The sequence below is a fragment of the Pseudophryne corroboree genome, chromosome 8, assembly GCF_028390025.1.
Source record: "Pseudophryne corroboree isolate aPseCor3 chromosome 8, aPseCor3.hap2, whole genome shotgun sequence".
In the NCBI taxonomy this organism is placed as follows: Eukaryota; Metazoa; Chordata; class Amphibia; order Anura; family Myobatrachidae; genus Pseudophryne; species Pseudophryne corroboree.
This window is the reverse complement of record NC_086451.1, coordinates 442,703,941-442,722,904: the sequence shown is the minus strand read 5'-3', so window position 1 is coordinate 442,722,904 and position 18,964 is coordinate 442,703,941. Positions and strand designations below refer to the sequence as shown.

General features: G+C 51.3%; 1 protein-coding gene and 1 pseudogene across 1 annotated transcript in view; one reads left to right on the top strand and one right to left on the bottom strand.

Annotated features, from left to right (window-relative positions):
* Nucleotides 1-18,964, top strand: part of LOC134949511 (complement factor B-like) — a 295,509-nt gene that overhangs the window by 196,873 nt on the left and 79,672 nt on the right. The window lies entirely within an intron of this gene.
* On the bottom strand, nt 3,672-3,790 carry LOC134950102 (5S ribosomal RNA; annotated as a pseudogene).

Genomic DNA, 18,964 nt, shown 5'->3' with positions numbered 1-18,964 from the left:
GTGGGAGAATACACAAATGCAAAAGGTCCTCTGGAGTGGGGCTGTCGCTTCCCTCCTCACGACGTATAAGAACCAGGTAGCACTCAGTTGACTGTAGAACAAACAGCACAGAGCCTTAAAAAAAGTGCCCTGCGTGGCGCTGAAATGTTTGCAGGTTATGCCCTGATTGCATTTTTGTCACACTAAAGCAGTGGTTCTCAAACTCGGTCCTCAGGACCCCACACAGTGCATGTTTTGCAGGTAACCCAGCAAGTGCACAGGTGTATTAATTACTCACTGAAACATTTTAAAAGGTCCACAGGTGGAGCTAATTAGTTCACTTGTGATTCTGTGAGGAGACCTGCAAAACATGCACCGTGTGGGGTCCTCAGGACCGAGTTTGAGAACCTGTGCACTAAAGCATTATTTTTTCACCAAGTCCACTGAGTGCCGCCTGGTTCTTATACATCGTGAGGAGGGAAGCGACAGCCCCGCTCCAGGGGACCTTCCTTTTGCATCTGTATATGCATATATATACTGTATATATATATATATATATATATATATATATATATACTGTATATATATATATATATATATATATATATATACACTACTCAAAAAAATAACAGGAACAGTTAAACAACACAATGTAACTCCAAGTCAATCACACTTCTGTGAAATCAAACTGTCCACTTAGGAAGCAACACTGATTGACAATCAATTTCACATGCTGTTGTGCAAATGGAATAAACAACATGTGGAAATTATAGACAATTAGCAAGACACCCTCAATAAAGGAGTTCTGCAGGTGGTGACCACAGACCACTTCTCAGCTCCTATGCTTTCTGGCTGATGTTTTGGTCACTTTTGAAAGCTTTCACTCTAGTGGTAGCATGAGACGGAGTCTACAGCCCACACAAGTGGCTCAGGTAGTGCAGCTCATCCAGGATGGCACATCAATGCGAGCTGTGGCAAGAAGGTTTGCTGTGTCTGCCAGCGTAGTGTCCAGAGCATGGAGGCGCTACCAGGAGACATGCCAGTACATCAGGAGATGTGGAGGAGGCTGTAGGAGGGCAACAACCCAGCAGCAGGACCGCTATCTCCGCCTTTGTGCAAGGAGGAACAGGAGGAGCACTGCCAGAGCCCTGCAAAATTACCTCCAGCATGTGTCTACTCAAACGATCAGAAACAGACTCCATGATGGTGGTATGAAGGCCCGACGTCCACAGGTGGGGTTTGTGCTTACAGCCCAACACCGTGCAGGACGTTTGGCATTTGCCAGAGAACACCAAGATTGGCAAATTTGCCACTGGCGCCCTGTGCTCTTCACAGATGAAAGCAGGTTCTCACTGAGCACATGTGACAGATGTGACAGAGTCTGGAGACGCCAAGGAGAACGTTCTGCTGCCTGCAACATCCTCCAGCATGACCGGTTTGGTAGTGGGTCAGTAATGGTGTGGGGTGGCATTTCTTTGGGGGGCCGCACAGCCCTCCATGTGCTCGCCAGAGGTAGTCTGACTGCCATTAGGTACCCAGATGAGATCCTCAGACCCCTTGTAAGACCATATGCTGGTGCGGTTGGCCCTGGGTTCCTCCTAATGCAAGACAATGCTAGACCTCATGTGGCTGGAGTGTATCAGCAGTTCCTGCAAGACGAAGGCATTGATGCTATGAACTGGCCCGCCCGTTCCCCAGACCTGAATCCAATTGAGCACATCTGGGACATCATGTCTCGCTCCATCCACCAACGCCACATTGCACCACAGACTGTCCAGGAGTTGGCGGATGCTTTAGTCCAGGTCTGGGAGGAGATCCCTCAGGAGACCATCCACCACCACCTCAGGAGCATAAAAAATAAAATAATAAAAAATAAAAAATAATTAAAAAAATATATATTTTTATTTTTTTATATTATTTTTTATTTTTTATTATTTTATTTTTTGTTATTTTTTATTATGTCTCCCTTCTCTGAGTAAATTATACAAGTTCCAGCTATTAAAATGAAGAAACACATAATGATACTCCATATTGTCTAAAGACTGCATCTAATACATCTTTTGTTGCTACCTGGATCAAGATTATCATTGATTTTGACCATTATCACCTTTGCCAACACTTTTGCCCACAGTATCAATGAAAGTTTGAAGAATAGGAGCATATTGTGGATTTAAAATGGCGGCTACGGGACTTCCGGTTGACGCACTTCCGGTCAGCAGTCCTGCACTTCCGGTCAACGTCGCTTCCGGTTCCGGGATGACGAAACCGGAAGTACCGATTTCACTGCCTTTTTAAATGGATCCTGGAGCAGAGGGGGTTACCTGCCTTGAGAAAGGAACCGTGTGTGTTCCGAAACGCGTTGGAAACATCCCCCAGTTGGACGGTCTTACCATCTTCTGGACCAGAGGAGTGATACCTGCCGGAGTGAGGACTTTAAGATCTGGGAGCAAATGCAGGGCAAGTCCGGACTTTCCTGCATAAACTATCACCTGCAGCTCCCCTACATATATCCCCGGTAGGACTCCTTCCCTATTATCACATTATGCCTGGTGTGATATTTTATTAGTTGTATTTTATTAGTTGTATGGTGTTTAGGTTATTAAAGTGTGTATTTGTTTACATATTTGACTACAATATCCTATGTCAGCAATTGGGTAGCGCCACATTCAATACTCAACCTACGTATTTCTATATTCACTGAAGTGGGGTAGGGTACCCCATGCATGTATTGAACGGCTTGCTTATACCCAAGTGAAGCGCTATTAGTACACTGTCACCCCAAATACTTTGTCCAGCTATAAAGGACGTGTTGGAGTTTCCTGAAACAACACTGGTCCCAGAGAAAAAGGATTATTTTAAATTAAATAAAAAGCAGGTTGTGATTTTTCCTCCTTCAAAGGATTTGAATGTGTTCTTTGAAGAATCCTGGGCTAACCCTAAGAAGAAATTTACCCTTCGTAGAAGGATACGTGTAGCTTACCCTTTCCCTGAGGAAGACAGGCACAAATGGGAGACTCCCCCAATGATAGACACCTCAGTTTCTCGGCTGTCTAAGAAAATAGTTTTGCCTGCCCCTGGTTCAGCCCCTTTAAAAGATCCAGCTGACCGTAAATTAAAAACAGCCCTAAAATCCATATATACGGCTAACAGAACGGTGCTCATGCCCACCATTGCTTGTGCGTGGGTGGGTAAGTAACGCTGTGGAAAAATGATATGTGTACAAGAAGAAAAGTATGACTCTTGTTTGGGCGCACTCTTGTTAAATTATCTAAGTATTGGTTAACCAATGAAGTGCCCGAGGTTAGTAATGAAGTTTTTGGATTCTACTCTTCTTAAGTGCCTAAAAACTCAATATGACAAATTCGATAAAATTACCCATTGATATGCCTATGTGTCTTCAAAGGAAATTGTGAAATGTTCGGTCTTAATTATGCCTGGATAATTGCATATCGGAAAGTAGCTACATATTATGCTACCTCCGTCTGCCAAAGATCTGTACAAACTGAGTTTGTATTAATACAGCCCTGGATTGGGTTAGGTACGTGAGTGGGAGAGCCCACACAGTACTGAAAAATTCTTTAGGTTTGCCACTGTTATCGATAGATGAGTTGAGATGAATGAGGTTCAGGAAATGGTAGAATAAGTATGAGTGGTGATACTGCTGTTGGTGTTGTTTCTTAGGAAAGGAAGTCTTCCTACTTCACCGGGTATTCCCTAGCAGTCGCCTGTCTAGGTACTGACCCAGCCCGCCTGCGTTTAGCTTCCAAGATCGGACGAGATTGGGCGTAAGCATAGGGGTATGGTCGTAGAAAGAACTGATCCTATGCCACCAATGAGAGTGCACCGAAACAGAGGATTGGTTCCTCCTCAGAGACAAGACTGGAGAACTTGGTTGAAAAGAAGAGTGACCACAGTCGGGTGAGTGTGAATCTGCTGTCCACGTTAGACTGAAGAGACAGATCCCTTGAGGGGACACGCTCACCAGAATCGTGGATGAGAGTTCACAGAAGGAAGAAAAGTAGGAAAATTATTAAGTGTAGAGGAGATGTTAGAGAGGCAGTTGAATTAGGTACATTAGGACCCTTACGGTCACCTGGGTTGTTTGTATGCTGATGGGTCCCAGAAATTGTGACGGATAACCCAGCAGGCACCAACAGTAACGTGAAGATATTCTGTGGTAATAACCATGAAAATAGTACTATCCTTGTTATTAGTACCAATCCACTGAGTAGATACGGCGTTAGTTACACAGGGCAGACCCTAGTAATGTTTTACAACAATCGGGCTAATACGATATACCATATGTCCTCAGAAATAACTAATAACAGTGACAAATCAGTAATATGAGTACTGGGATTATTCGCTGAAAGTCTCAGTATAAAAGCGGAAAAAATGCTTGATCAAATATGGCAGACAAAGGTTTCGTTGTTACCTCTTCAAATAGTGGGCAGGCGAGGTGCCCATAGGGGGTGCAGGGCCAAAAAAAAGGGTTTTTTTGTGTCCGCCCTTATCTCCAATCTGTATCACAGTGTACCCATATAGGGAGTATATACGTATGTGCAAAGTAGCCCAGCTGGAAATGCCAGCAACAGTGATAACAGAGATTATTTCAGAGGCACAGGAGAAATTCAAATAGAGCTGTGGAAAAATGGTCTGACAACTTGCTTGTTAACAGAGCACAGTTGACAGGGATGAAATAGTCCTAACTCTCGGCCATATCAAAGATGCTGCAGGTTACTTAGTTGAAGCTATGAAGGATATTGGGTTGCTGAGTTCAAGATCCTCCGCTATGGCGATTTCAGCCCGCAGGGTGCTGTGGATCCGCCAATGGAATGCTGATGCGGAATCAAAAAAGAATATTGAGGCGATTCCTTAAAATGGAGAAGCCCTCTTTGGAGACAAGCTGGATGCCATGATTTCAACAACTACATCAGGCAAGTCAGCATTTCTGCCTTCAGCAGCTGCTCCACCTAGGAAAGGATTTCATTCTCATACGATGCAATCTTTTCAGCCCAACAAGTCCAAAAAGGCAAAGGGTAACCCCTTCTTCGCAGGAAGAGGGCGAGGAAGAGCAGAAGTCAACAGCTACTTCTGCTAAAACCTCAGCATGACGCTGGGGCTTCCCTGCGGGAGTACGATCGGGTGGGGGCACGTCTACTGTCTTTCAGCCTTGGGTATTGCAGATAGTATCCAAAGGGTACAAATTGGAATTTCAGGACCTTCCCCAGGCCGATTTTTCAAATCAGCCTTACCAGCTTCTGTTCAGGACAGAGCAAAAGTGCTGAACGCAATACAGAAATTATGTCAAGACAACGTAATTTCCTTAGTTCCTGTGTCACAACAGGAAATAGGGTTTTATTCAAGCTGTATGTAGTGCCGAAACCGGATGGCTCGGTCAGACCGATTTTAAACCTAAAGACTCTAAACATTTATTTGAAAAGGTTCAAATTCAAGATGGAATCCCTGAGAGCGGTGATCTCCAGCTTGGAGGAAAAGGAATTTCTGGTATCAAAGATGCTTATTTACATGTTTCCATCTACTTGCCGCATCAGGCATACCTGAGGTTTGTGGTGCAGGACTGCCACTACCAATTCCAAACATTGCCTTTCGGGCTCTCCACGGCTCCGAGAATATTTACCAAGGTGATGGCGGAGATGATGGTTCTTCTTCGCAAGAAAGGAGTCAAACTCATCCCATATTGGACGATCTCCTCATAAAAGCAAGATCCAGGGATAAACTAGTGCAGAACATTACACTTTCCCTGACGGTGCTTCAACAGCACGGTTGGATCGTAAACCTTCCAAAATCACAATTGGAACCCACAATGAGGTTATCATTTCTGGGAATGATATTGGACACAGAAGCACAGAAAGTATTCCTACTGGTGGAATAGGCTCTGGAAATCCAGAGCATGGGCAAACAAGTTTTAAAACCAACACGTGTATCGATTCATCAGTGCATCCGCCTGCTGGGGAAGATGGTAGCGGCCTACAAGGCTCTACAATTTGGCCGATTCCACGCCAGGGTGTTCCAATGGGACCTACTGGACAAGTGGTCCGGATCGCAACTACACATGCACCAGAAGATAATCCTGTCCACTCTTGTGGTGGCTTCAAAGTTCTCCCCTCCTGGAGGGACGCAGTTTCGGGATTCAGACTTGGATCTTGGTGACCACAGATGCAAGCCTCCGAGGTTGGGGAGCAGTCACGCAAGGGGAAAGCTTCCAAGGACGATGGTCAAGTCAAGAAGTACTCCTTCACCTAAACATTCTGGAATTGAGAGCTGTGTACAACAGCCTTCCTGAAACGGCACACCTTCAAGGTCGTCCCATACAGATCCAGTCAGACAATGTAACGGCAGTAGCTTACATAAACCGCCAGGGCGGAAAAAAAGCAGAGCGGCAATGGCAGAGATAACAAAGATACTCCTCTGGGCAGAAAGACATGCAAAAGCTCTGTCTGCAATTTTCATTCCGGGAGTGGACAACTGGGAAGCAGACTTCCTCAGCAGACACGATCTCCATCCAGGAGAATGGGGCCTCCACACAGAAGTCTTTGCAGAGGTAGCAGATCGTTGGGGCGTTCCTCAAGTAGATATGATGGCATCACATCTCAACAAGAAGCTTCAGAAATATTGTACCAGGTCGAGAGACCCACAAGCAATAACAGTGGATGCACTGGTGACCCAGTGGGTGTTTCAGTCGGTGTATCTGTTCCCTCCACTTCCACTAATACCAAAAGTTCTCAAGATAATCAGAAGAACAAGGGTTCGAGCAATTCTCATTGCTCCAGACTGGCCAAGGAGAGCTTGGTATCCAGATCTTCAGGAGTTATTACTGGAAGATCCTCAGCCTCTTCCTCTTCGCGAGGACCTGCTTCAGCAGGGGCCGTTTATTTATCAAGACTTACCGCGACTGCGTTTGATGGCATGGCTGTTGAGCACCAGATCCTAGCCCGTAAGGGTATTCCCAATAAAGTCGTTCCCACACTTATTCTGGCCAGGAAAGGGGTAACGTCCAAACATTACCATTGTATTTGGAGAAAATATGTATCTTGGTGTGAATCCAAGAAGTCTCCTGCGGTGGAGTTTAAATTAGGACGTCTTCTCCTGTTTCTACAGGCGGGTGTGGATGCTGGCTTGAGATTAGGGTCTATCAAGGTCCAAATTTCGTCCTTGTCCATTTTCTTTCAGAAACAGTTGGCTTCCCTTCCTGAGGTCCAGACGTTTGTGAAGGGGGTTCTGCGCATCCAACCTCCCTGTTAGGGTCTCCTGCCCTGTGCTGCCACGTCGTCATGGCAACCGGGAGACAAGTGCTAGTGGAGTAACCTGAGCACAGCTGATACTCCAGTTCGGGTCTTTTGCTGTGCAGTGGTTATAGGCTCTGTGCACGGCAGGGGATCCGGTGCTGGTTTTTGTGCTCACAGTCTGTGAGGTCTGAGTGGGGCATGGACAGCACCTGCTTTATAAGGCCTCTTTTCAGGGTAAGCAGATGCTGCTGAATCTTTGTTGGTTAGTCAGTTCATGAAAGTTAGCCAGTACTGTGTAGCTTTGTATTTGTTTGTTGCTTACTGCAAATAGGCCTGGGGATTTGGTATTACACTCTGCCAATCCAGACCTAGCAGTAAGACTGGAGTCAGTCGTTTAGCTTGCTGGGGTTCTGTTACTACTCTGTGAACTTAGCAAGTTTGCGGCTGTATTCTAAGACTTGCCTGTCTAATCCTGTCTCACTGTGCTAGGTGTCAGGGGTCAGTTTAGTGGCAGTAAGCTGAACCTGTGCACTGCAAGTGAGAATTAGGATTGTGGAGACTCTCCTTGTGTCTATCATTCCATCTCTGACCAAGGAGTTTACTGCCACACCCGTTGGTAACCCTTTAGGGTTTTGCTGTTGCCCTTAGCAACAGCATTTCGGGTTCTCTACGTATTAAAACACAACATCTTGCTTTTCCCATCTGAGCAGTTCTAATACAAGGGAGATACCCAGTTCCTTAGCCTCTGGGCTTCTCTGTTCACTTTGTGTGTATTTTGTTACCCTATCACCTTCTGTGTACGTTATGTCATATTCCCCAGTCTGTCTGTGAGTCCATTTGTTTTGCATAACAGTTCAAACACCAGTACATTCCTGCAGGCACTGGAGTGTATAACAGTTCTGACACCAGTACTTTCCTGCAGGCACTGGTGTGCATAACATATTCAGCAGCCCAATACTCCTGTTGAAATTTTGTGGGAATATGGAGCATACCCCTCAAAATACGTTGCAACAGGTGGTCGATCAGGTGCAGGTCCTGACTCGACAATTTACTGATTTGTCCATTAAAATGCACACCTCCCAGGCTGCTGGCGGAGCTCCCGCAGCAGCAGCACCTGCAGGGGTTAAGGAGCCGAAAGTAAATCTCCTGGATCGTTTTTCTGGAGATCGCTCGCAGTTCTTTTGTTTCAAGGAGAGCTGCAAGCTATACTTCCGGCTTAGGCCTCAGTCTTCTGGGTCGGAGATTCAGCGGGTGGGCATAGTGATTTCCTTGCTACAAGGAGACCCACAGGTCTGGGCATATGGGTTGCAGCCTGACTGTCCGTCGCTTAAAAGTGTTGATGCTTTTTTTACGGCACTGGGCATGTTGTATGATGACCCTGACAAGACGGCCTCAGCCGAGGCTCAGATTTCGATCCTTAAGCAAGGGCGAAGGCCAGTTGAGGTTTACTGTATGGAGTTTCGGAGGTTGGCCCATGATACCCAGTGGAATGACCCAGCCCTGAGACACCAGTACCGAAGAGGTCTTTCTAACCAGATAAAGGACCAACTGGTACAATATCCCTTGCCTGATAGCTTGGATCAGCTCATGCAGTTATCCATCCGGGTGGATAGACGGCTGAGAGAGCGTAGGCTTGAAAGGGAGACTGAGATTTCCTTCCTTCCCAAGGGAACCTCAGACTCTGAGGAATTTTCTGAGGAGCCTATGCAGATTGGGGCTACCCGCCTCTCCTCGCGTGAGAAGACGCGGAGGAGACAGCAGGGGTTGTGTTTGTACTGTGGGAATAAAGGTCATGTGGTAGTATCATGCCCAGAAAAGCCGGAAAACTTCAGGGCCTGAGGGTGATGGGAAATATCCTGTCAGGCCAGAAGTCAGAATTTCCCAAGAAGACTTTTATCATTCCGGTGACCTTGAAGATCCTCGGTCAAACTGTCAAGACTGAGGCCTTTGTGGATAGTGGGGCCGACGGGGTTTTTATGGACCGCCAATTCGCCCTGAAACACTCTGTTCCCTTAGTACCCTTGGCATCGGAAATTGAGATTTGTGGGTTAAACGGGGAACCATTATCCCAAGGTGAAATTACCTCTTGCACTAGCCAGATTTCTTTGTTTATTGGAGCCACACACTCTGAAAAATTGTCCTTTTATGTGACTGTCTGTACTTTTGCCCCATTGGTGTTGCGGTTACCCTGGTTAAGGGCCCACAATCCTCAATTTGACTGGGTCTCTGGGGAGATTCTTAGTTGGGGTACTGATTGTTTCAGGAGTTGCTTGAGCCTTCCAGTCAGGCTCTCGCAGCTAAGTTTGCCAGGATTGCCAGGGTGTTATGCAGATTTTGCGGACGTGTTCTCCAAAAAATTTGCAGAGGTACTACCTCCCCATCGCCCCTATGACTGTGCCATTGATTTGTTGCCAAATGCTAAGCTTCCCAAGAGCAGGTTGTACTCCCTGTCACGTCCTGAGACTCAGGCTATGGCAGAGTACATTCAGGAGAACTTGGCTAAGGGATTTATCAGACCTTCACAGTCTCCAGTTGGGTCGGGGTTCTTCTTCGTGGGTAAAAAGGACGGTTCGTTGCGACCCTGCATCGACTTCAGGGAATTGAACCGTATCACGATTAAAAACTCATACCCACTGCCTCTCATTTCGGTCTTGTTTGACCAGCTTCGTACTGCCACCATTTTTTCTAAGATTGACCTACGCGGTGCGTACAATCTAATCCGAATAAGAGAGGGGGATGAATGGAAGACTGCCTTTAATACCCACTCAGGGCATTATGAATATTTGGTGATGCCTTTTGGGCTCTGTAATGCCCCGGCAGTCTTCCAGGATTTCATGAATGATGTGCTCAGGGAATATTTGGATAGATTCATAGTTGTATACTTAGATGACATCCTAATCTTCTCCCATTCCCTGGAGGAACATCGGAAGCATGTACGCTTAGTCCTCCAGAAACTCAGAGACCACCGGCTTGGGGTCGAAGCTGGAGAAGTGCGAATTTGAAGTTCAGCAAATCGCATTTCTAGGATATATTATCTCCCCAGAAGGTTTCCAAATGGAGGGTTCCAAGGTACAGGCAGTCCTGGATTGGGTGCAGCCCACTAGTTTGAAGGCGCTTCAGCGTTTCCTGGGCTTTGCGAATTTTTATAGACGATTTATCGCTGGATTTTCGTCTATAGTGGCGCCCTTGGTGGCACTCACTAAGAAAGGGGCGGATGTTGCTCACTGGTCTTGTGAGGCTAAAGCGGCTTTTGCCCGTCTCAAAAGGGCATTTGTTTCGGCCAAGGTGCTGCGACACCCAGATCCAGAGTGTGAGAGGTGCGGCTGCTGTGCGTGTGGTGGTGCCTGCTGCCGTGCAGGTGTAGACTCGGTACTCACCAGGCGCCGCTCGCTCTCACCTTCAGGTACCGGAACCCTCAACGGACCTGGAAATCTTCACTCGGATCCGGACACGGCGATTCCCTCTCGGAGCTGACCGACGACCTAGCTGAGGAGAGAAGGGTTTACATCAAAGGGGTATCGACCCTTCTTCCGGTGGAACAGGGGATACCCCAGGGGTGGCTGCGACCTTCACCGGCTGGGTGAATGGTCATCACCGGCACAAAGCCTCAGCTACCCAGCTTTCACACACTCGCGCTTTCGCACGTAGTGTGATGAAAGGGATTCTCACGTCCGTGAGCAATCCTAACTCCGGCGCTCGGGGACAAACAAGGGACAGACGTACACGGATGCTACTCACCGTCACGAGTCTTGCACTCCGATCTTCTCCACTTACAGGTCCCTGTAAGGAGGCAAAGAGAAACAGCCGTGCAGGGCCTAACTCTGACCTAGTGTCACACCCTATACTATCTACAACAGCGGAGCCCTCAAACTAGCTCTGTGGGTGTGGTGCAACACAACTATGCACAACTTACACAACACATACACTTTGCCCTGCACGGTAACAACATATAACACACTATCGGAGTTACAACATAAAACGGTGCTGTCCCTTTATCTACCCGACCCAGAACACCCAGTAGTGGGGACCGCACAGCTCACCCACCTACCGTACTCTCAGGGTGGCCTGAGCCTAGCGCCCAGTACCACCTTTACTCACCTCAGGGAAACGCTGCTTCGCTGGGCCTAGCGCCCCCTAACTGCCCACAGGCCGGAGGCCTGACTTTGCCCACGGGCCTAGCGCCCGCCTAACTTGCCGCCCGTTGGGTGACCTGGGCCTTGTGCCCAGGGTCACCTTTCATATCCCTAATTGGCCACAAATCCACTAGGGCCTAGCGCCCTCTAATGTCCCCACAGGCCTAGTGCCTGAACGTGCCCCTCGGGCCTAATGCCCGCCTAACTGTGCCCACAGGCCGGTGGCCTGACTATCTTCATGGGCCTAGTGCCCAACATGTGCCCCCCAGGCCTAGTGCCTGCCTATCTGGTGCCGCAGAGGTTGGGTGGCTTGGGCCTAATGCCCAAACCACCTAATCAGAATAATGACCCCCAATCTCCTAACTGCGCCACAGGCCTAGTGCCTGACTTGTGCCCTCGGGCCTAATGCCTGTCCCTGGTGGTCTAGGGAGGAAAAGGGGAGGGGGGAAGGATGCCTCACTGAGGCCTTACCTAACCCGGGGGCCTCCGGTGCCCTCTTCGGCCGCTGGCCCGTCCTGGCCAGCGGCGCCGCCGTCGCATCGCCGCGTCCAGCCGCCGCTGGACATCTTCTTTCCCAGGGCTGGAGTCTTCAGGCCTCTTCAGCGGCCACCGGAGCTCCTCTCCCTGCGGCCGTCGTCGTCTTCCTCCACGCAGTCCTTGTTTCCTGTCCGGCTCCTCTTCCTTCTTCGCGCTCTTCTGCGCGCGCGCTGTCCTCTTCGGCTCCCGCCCGCGACGTCTTCTCCTCTTCCCGCTCCTCAGCGCCGTCGTCCTCCGCTCTGGCTCCCGCCCGGCGTCTGACGTCAGACGCCGGGGGCGGGGCCTATGACGCGGCGAGCGCCGATTGGCTCGCCGCGTCTCTCTCCTATTGGCTGCCGCTCCGGGAGCCGCGATTGGCTCCCGGAGGGCGCCAACATTCAAACCCTCCAGCCTGGGGTCCGGTGCAGGGAAAAGGGTAATCCCTGCACCGGACACCCGCCGCCGCCACGCACCCAGCGCTGGGGACAGACAAGCTGCCCCAGCGCTGTCCCCAACTAGGGACAACACAGATGTGCCCACAGGGCACATCCTTACATTTCCCCCCCCTTTTTCCTTTGTAGTCCCTACAAAGTTCCTCACGACGCCCATTGTCCGCGGGTCAGGGAATTCCGAGGTCCCTCCGGCGAGGGTGCATTCGGGGGCCCAGCCTGGACCAGCTGTGACCCCACATCCTTCCTCCTCCAGCTCCGGGTTCCTCTTGCGTCCTGACCTCCATCGGCGGATCCTCTGGGGGAGTGGCATCTCCTCACGGTCGCTTGACGTTGGCCACCAAGGGGAATCTTCTTCCACGGGGACAACAGTCACCCACTCTTGGCCTCCGATATCGTCTGTGGCTTCGTCCCTGTCTTCCGGGTGTGGTATCGACCACCACCCAACAGCGGAATCCTCCGGGGCATCCGTTTCCTCCCGGGCAACAGCCACAACATGTCGCATTTCCTCGTGGGGCATCTCCAAAGGTCCTATCTCTTCCTCTGGAACGGGTCCTCCCACGGCAACGCAGTCCTGTCCCCGTACGTCGGTCCATTTCGGCACTCCTGGCAGGTATTCTTGCTCCAGGACTATCTCCTCCTCTTCACGGAGGGCATTCAACTGGGAGCATGACTCCACCCGATCCTGCCAGTCACTCTCGTCGGCGCTTCCGATGCCAGAGTCGTCCTCCATCTGTTCTGGGAGGGATTCGTCGGCGGACAGCTCACCGTAGTCCGAGTCCTCCTCCGATACCTGGACTGGGGTATTACTTTCCTCCTCAGCGTACTTCTTCGCTTCCGCTGGCACCTCTGCTTCCTCAGCGTACTCCTTCGCTTCCGCTGGCATCGTTACTCCCTCAGCGTACTCCTTCGCTTCCGCTGGCATCGTTACTTCTTCAGCGTACTCCTTCGCTTCCGCTGGCATCGTTACTTCCTCAGCGTACTCCTTTGCTTCCGCTGGCATCTCTTGGTACCCAGGACACTCCTGTTCCGCACGTCCTGGTCGTGGACGGTTCCATCGCGGGGAGATTCCGGACGTCTCAGTCACTGGGTCTTCACGCTTTTCTTCACAGCGTGGTCTCTTCACCTCCCAGTCGTCCACCTCCGCTTCATGCGGGAAAGGATTCTGCCTTACTGGGGTCACTTTTTTTGGACAGAGTAGGTCCGCGGCATCTTCCCAAGGGCACTCACTGGCCGCATGTCCTGGTCGCCGACACTTCCAACAAGGGAGGGCCACTGCCACCTTCCCCAAGACGGGTTCCTGGTCCACCTCCTTCACTGGGGAATCTTCACCCGTTGGTTCCGGCTCAGAGGAAATGGGCACCTGCGAACTAACTTCAAGCAAGGCCTTCCGCTCCATTTCCCTGGTTTCCTCCTCCCATCTCTGGGCGCGACCATCCGCAATCATCCGGTCTTCATTCCACGGACAATCGGGAAGCGCATGTCCTCTCGCCTCGCAGAGCGCACACACAGGCTCTGCAGCCACCCGGTCCCAAAGCTGCTGACGAGACTCCGTCATCTTCTTCACCGTGGCCTCGTAGTCCGTCCTGTCTTCAGTCCATGGACATTCCAGGAGCAGATGTCGGGGATCTCCACAGTTTTCACACCGGGAATCAACCTCGTCTTCGCTCGACTCTTCGTCCCAGGGACAACTGTTGTGCTCATGCCCGTAGTTTCCGCAGAGCAAACACCAGGACTCCTTCGCTTGGCCCTTCTGACGTCTTCGGTCCGCTTCCTGGACCACCTTCTTTGGGGACGTCTCTCGCCAAGTACACTCATCGGTAAAGTGACCTGTTTGCCGACATTTCTTGCAGGGCGTCACAGCGGCCTTCTTGCGCCCCTTCTCCCGGCGCTCTTCTTTTTCACGCTGGACCGACCGCTGCACCATCTTCAGGATGTCTGCCCCAGACACCGTCACCCAGTCGCTCTGGTCCGCACACATCCGGGGGTGAGTCTTCTCCGGAGCCGTCCGCAGGGAGGTCTTCTTGGTGGCGTTCCACATCGTGTCCGTGATCCGGTCTCTTTTATCCTGCCGACTACGCCAAGTGTGAGAGGTGCGGCTGCTGTGCGTGTGGTGGTGCCTGCTGCCGTGCAGGTGTAGACTCGGTACTCACCAGGCGCCGCTCGCTCTCACCTTCAGGTACCGGAACCCTCAACGGACCTGGAAATCTTCACTCGGATCCGGACACGGCGATTCCCTCTCGGAGCTGACCGACGACCTAGCTGAGGAGAGAAGGGTTTACATCAAAGGGGTATCGACCCTTCTTCCGGTGGAACAGGGGATACCCCAGGGGTGGCTGCGACCTTCACCGGCTGGGTGAATGGTCATCACCGGCACAAAGCCTCAGCTACCCAGCTTTCACACACTCGCGCTTTCGCACGTAGTGTGATGAAAGGGATTCTCACGTCCGTGAGCAATCCTAACTCCGGCGCTCGGGGACAAACAAGGGACAGACGTACACGGATGCTACTCACCGTCACGAGTCTTGCACTCCGATCTTCTCCACTTACAGGTCCCTGTAAGGAGGCAAAGAGAAACAGCCGTGCAGGGCCTAACTCTGACCTAGTGTCACACCCTATACTATCTACAACAGCGGAGCCCTCAAACTAGCTCTGTGGGTGTGGTGCAACACAACTATGCACAACTTACACAACACATACACTTTGCCCTGCACGGTAACAACATATAACACACTATCGGAGTTACAACATAAAACGGTGCTGTCCCTTTATCTACCCGACCCAGAACACCCAGTAGTGGGGACCGCACAGCTCACCCACCTACCGTACTCTCAGGGTGGCCTGAGCCTAGCGCCCAGTACCACCTTTACTCACCTCAGGGAAACGCTGCTTCGCTGGGCCTAGCGCCCCCTAACTGCCCACAGGCCGGAGGCCTGACTTTGCCCACGGGCCTAGCGCCCGCCTAACTTGCCGCCCGTTGGGTGACCTGGGCCTTGTGCCCAGGGTCACCTTTCATATCCCTAATTGGCCACAAATCCACTAGGGCCTAGCGCCCTCTAATGTCCCCACAGGCCTAGTGCCTGAACGTGCCCCTCGGGCCTAATGCCCGCCTAACTGTGCCCACAGGCCGGTGGCCTGACTATCTTCATGGGCCTAGTGCCCAACATGTGCCCCCCAGGCCTAGTGCCTGCCTATCTGGTGCCGCAGAGGTTGGGTGGCTTGGGCCTAATGCCCAAACCACCTAATCAGAATAATGACCCCCAATCTCCTAACTGCGCCACAGGCCTAGTGCCTGACTTGTGCCCTCGGGCCTAATGCCTGTCCCTGGTGGTCTAGGGAGGAAAAGGGGAGGGGGGAAGGATGCCTCACTGAGGCCTTACCTAACCCGGGGGCCTCCGGTGCCCTCTTCGGCCGCTGGCCCGTCCTGGCCAGCGGCGCCGCCGTCGCATCGCCGCGTCCAGCCGCCGCTGGACATCTTCTTTCCCAGGGCTGGAGTCTTCAGGCCTCTTCAGCGGCCACCGGAGCTCCTCTCCCTGCGGCCGTCGTCGTCTTCCTCCACGCAGTCCTTGTTTCCTGTCCGGCTCCTCTTCCTTCTTCGCGCTCTTCTGCGCGCGCGCTGTCCTCTTCGGCTCCCGCCCGCGACGTCTTCTCCTCTTCCCGCTCCTCAGCGCCGTCGTCCTCCGCTCTGGCTCCCGCCCGGCGTCTGACGTCAGACGCCGGGGGCGGGGCCTATGACGCGGCGAGCGCCGATTGGCTCGCCGCGTCTCTCTCCTATTGGCTGCCGCTCCGGGAGCCGCGATTGGCTCCCGGAGGGCGCCAACATTCAAACCCTCCAGCCTGGGGTCCGGTGCAGGGAAAAGGGTAATCCCTGCACCGGACACCCGCCGCCGCCACGCACCCAGCGCTGGGGACAGACAAGCTGCCCCAGCGCTGTCCCCAACTAGGGACAACACAGATGTGCCCACAGGGCACATCCTTACAAGAGCGTCCTTTTGTGGTGGAGGTGGATGCCTCTGAGATGGGTATTGGGGCAGTGCTTTCTCAGATGGGAGTGTCTGATAATCGCCTTCATCCCTGTGCTTACTTTTCCCGTAAATTTTCGCCTGCCGAGATGAATTATGACGTGGGTAACCGGGAATTGTTGGCTATTAAGGATGCACTCGAGGAGTGGAGACACTGGCTTGAGGGGGCTAAGTTTGTGGTCTCAATTCTCACTGACCATAAGAATCTGGCATATTTAGAGTCAGCGAAGCGTCTCAATGCCAGGCAGGCACGATGGGCTTTGTTTTTTGCTCGCTTTAATTTTTTGATAACATATCGCCCTGGGTCAAAAAACATCAAGGCTGATGCGCTCTCGCGGAGTTTTGCTCCAATCCAGGAGACCACCGAGGAGCCGTTACCCATTGTTTCCCCATCATGTATTAAAGTGGGCATTACCCAGGACCTCTTATCATTAGTCCTTAGAGCACAGGAGCAGGCTCCTCCAGACCTTCCGGTAGGTCTTTTGTTTGTGCCTCCTAGGTTAAGACAGCGAGTGTTCCTGGAATTCCATGCCAAGAAGTCGGCAGGTCACCCGGGTATTGCCAGAACTCGGGAGTTGCTATCTAGGGCGGTGTGGTGGCCCTCTGTGGCTAAGGATGTGGATCAGTGGGTTCGGGCATGTGACATCTGTCCCCGAAATAAGACTCCTAGAGGGGTTCCTGTTGGCCCATTACATCCACTCTCTATCCCATCTAAGCCATGGACCCACATTTCAATGGATTTTGTGGTGGACTTGCCCAAATCCTCGGGGATGACAGCCATCTGGGTTGTCGTTGACAGGTTTTCGAAGATGGCGCACTTCATTCCACTGGTTGGGCTGCCATCAGCCAGACGCCTGTCTGAATTATTTATGCTGCATGTTGTGCGTCTCCACGGGTTGCCACTTGATGTGGTCTCTGACCGCGGATCCCAGTTTGTGGCCAAATTCTGGAGGGCATTTTGTTCCGATCTCCAGATTTCTGTCAGCTTGTCGTCAGGCTACCATCCGCAGTCTAATGGGCAGACTGAAAGGGTGAACCAGTCCTTGGAGCAGTTCCTCAGGTGTTATGTCTCCAAGTGTCAGACTGACTGGGTTGCTCATCTGTCCATGGCGGAGTTTGCCTATAACAACGCGGCTCACTCTGCTACAGGGATCTCTCCCTTCCTTTGTGTGTATGGGCATCATCCTAAGGCCAATTCTTTTGACCCCCTGGACTCCACGCCTGGTGGTTCCTCTGTGGTTTCGGTCCTTAGAGGTATTTGGCGGAAAGTGAAGAAAGCCCTTGTGTCTGTGTCATTAGTGACCAAAAGGGTTTTTGATAAGCGGAAAAGACCCTGCAGCTTCAAATTAGGAGACTTCGTCTGGTTGTCTACCAAGAATTTGAAGTTGAGACAGCCATCTCATAAGTTAGGCCCCCGGTTCATCGGCCCTTATAAGATCACCAGGGTTATCAATCCGGTGGCATTTCAGTTAGATCTGCCCCGTTCTTTGGGTATCAATAAAACATTTCATTGTTCCCTTTTAAAACGGGCGATTAGTAATCCTTCTTCCAGTGGAAGACCTTCCCCTCTTCTGATACGTGGCCAGAGGGAGTTTGTTGTTGAAAAGATTCTTGACTCCAAGGTGGTTCGGGGTCGGCTGTCATTTTTGGTGCACTGGAAGGGGTATGGCCCGGAGGAGCGGTCGTGGGTGCGCAGTTGTGATCTTCATGCCCCCAGACTGATACGCTCTTTCTTCTCGCTGTTCCCCGATAAACCCGGTGGTAGGGGTTCTTTGACCCCTCGTCAGAGGGGGGGTACTGTTAGGGTCTCCTGCCCTGTGCTGCCACGTCGTCATGGCAACCGGGAGACAAGTGCTAGCGGAGTAACCTGAGCGCAGCTGATACTCCGGTTCGGGTCTTTTGCTGTGCAGTGGTTACAGGCTATGTGCACGGCAGGGGATCCGGTGCTGGTTTTTGTGCTCACAGTCTGTGAGGTCTGAGTGGGGCGTGGACAGCACCTGCTTTATAAGGCCTCTTCTCAGGTTAAGCAGATGCTGCTGAATCTTTGTTGGTTAGTCAGTTCCTGAAAGTTAGCCAGTACTGTGTAGCTTTGTATTTGTTTGTTGCTTACTGCAAATAGGCCTGGGGATTTGGTATCACACTCTGCCAATCCAGACCTAGCAGTAAGACTGGAGTCAGTCGTTTAGCTTGCTGGGGTTCTGTTACTACTCTGTGAACTTAGCAAGTTTGCGGCTGTATTCTAAGACTTGCCTGTCTAATCCTGTCTCACTGTGCTAGGTGTCAGGGGTCAGTTTAGTGGCAGTAAGCTGAACCTGTGCACTGCAAGTGAGAATTAGGATTGTGGAGACTCTCCTTGTGTCTATCATTCCATCTCTGACCAAGGAGTTTACTGCCACACCCGTTGGTAACCCTTTAGGGTTTTGCTGTTGCCCTTAGCAACAGCATTTCGGGTTCTCTACGTATTAAAACACAACATCTTGCTTTTCCCATCTGAGCAGTTCTAATACAAGGGAGATACCCAGTTCCTTAGCCTCTGGGCTTCTCTGTTCACTTTGTGTGTATTTTGTTACCCTATCACCTTCTGTGTACGTTATGTCATATTCCCCAGTCTGTCTGTG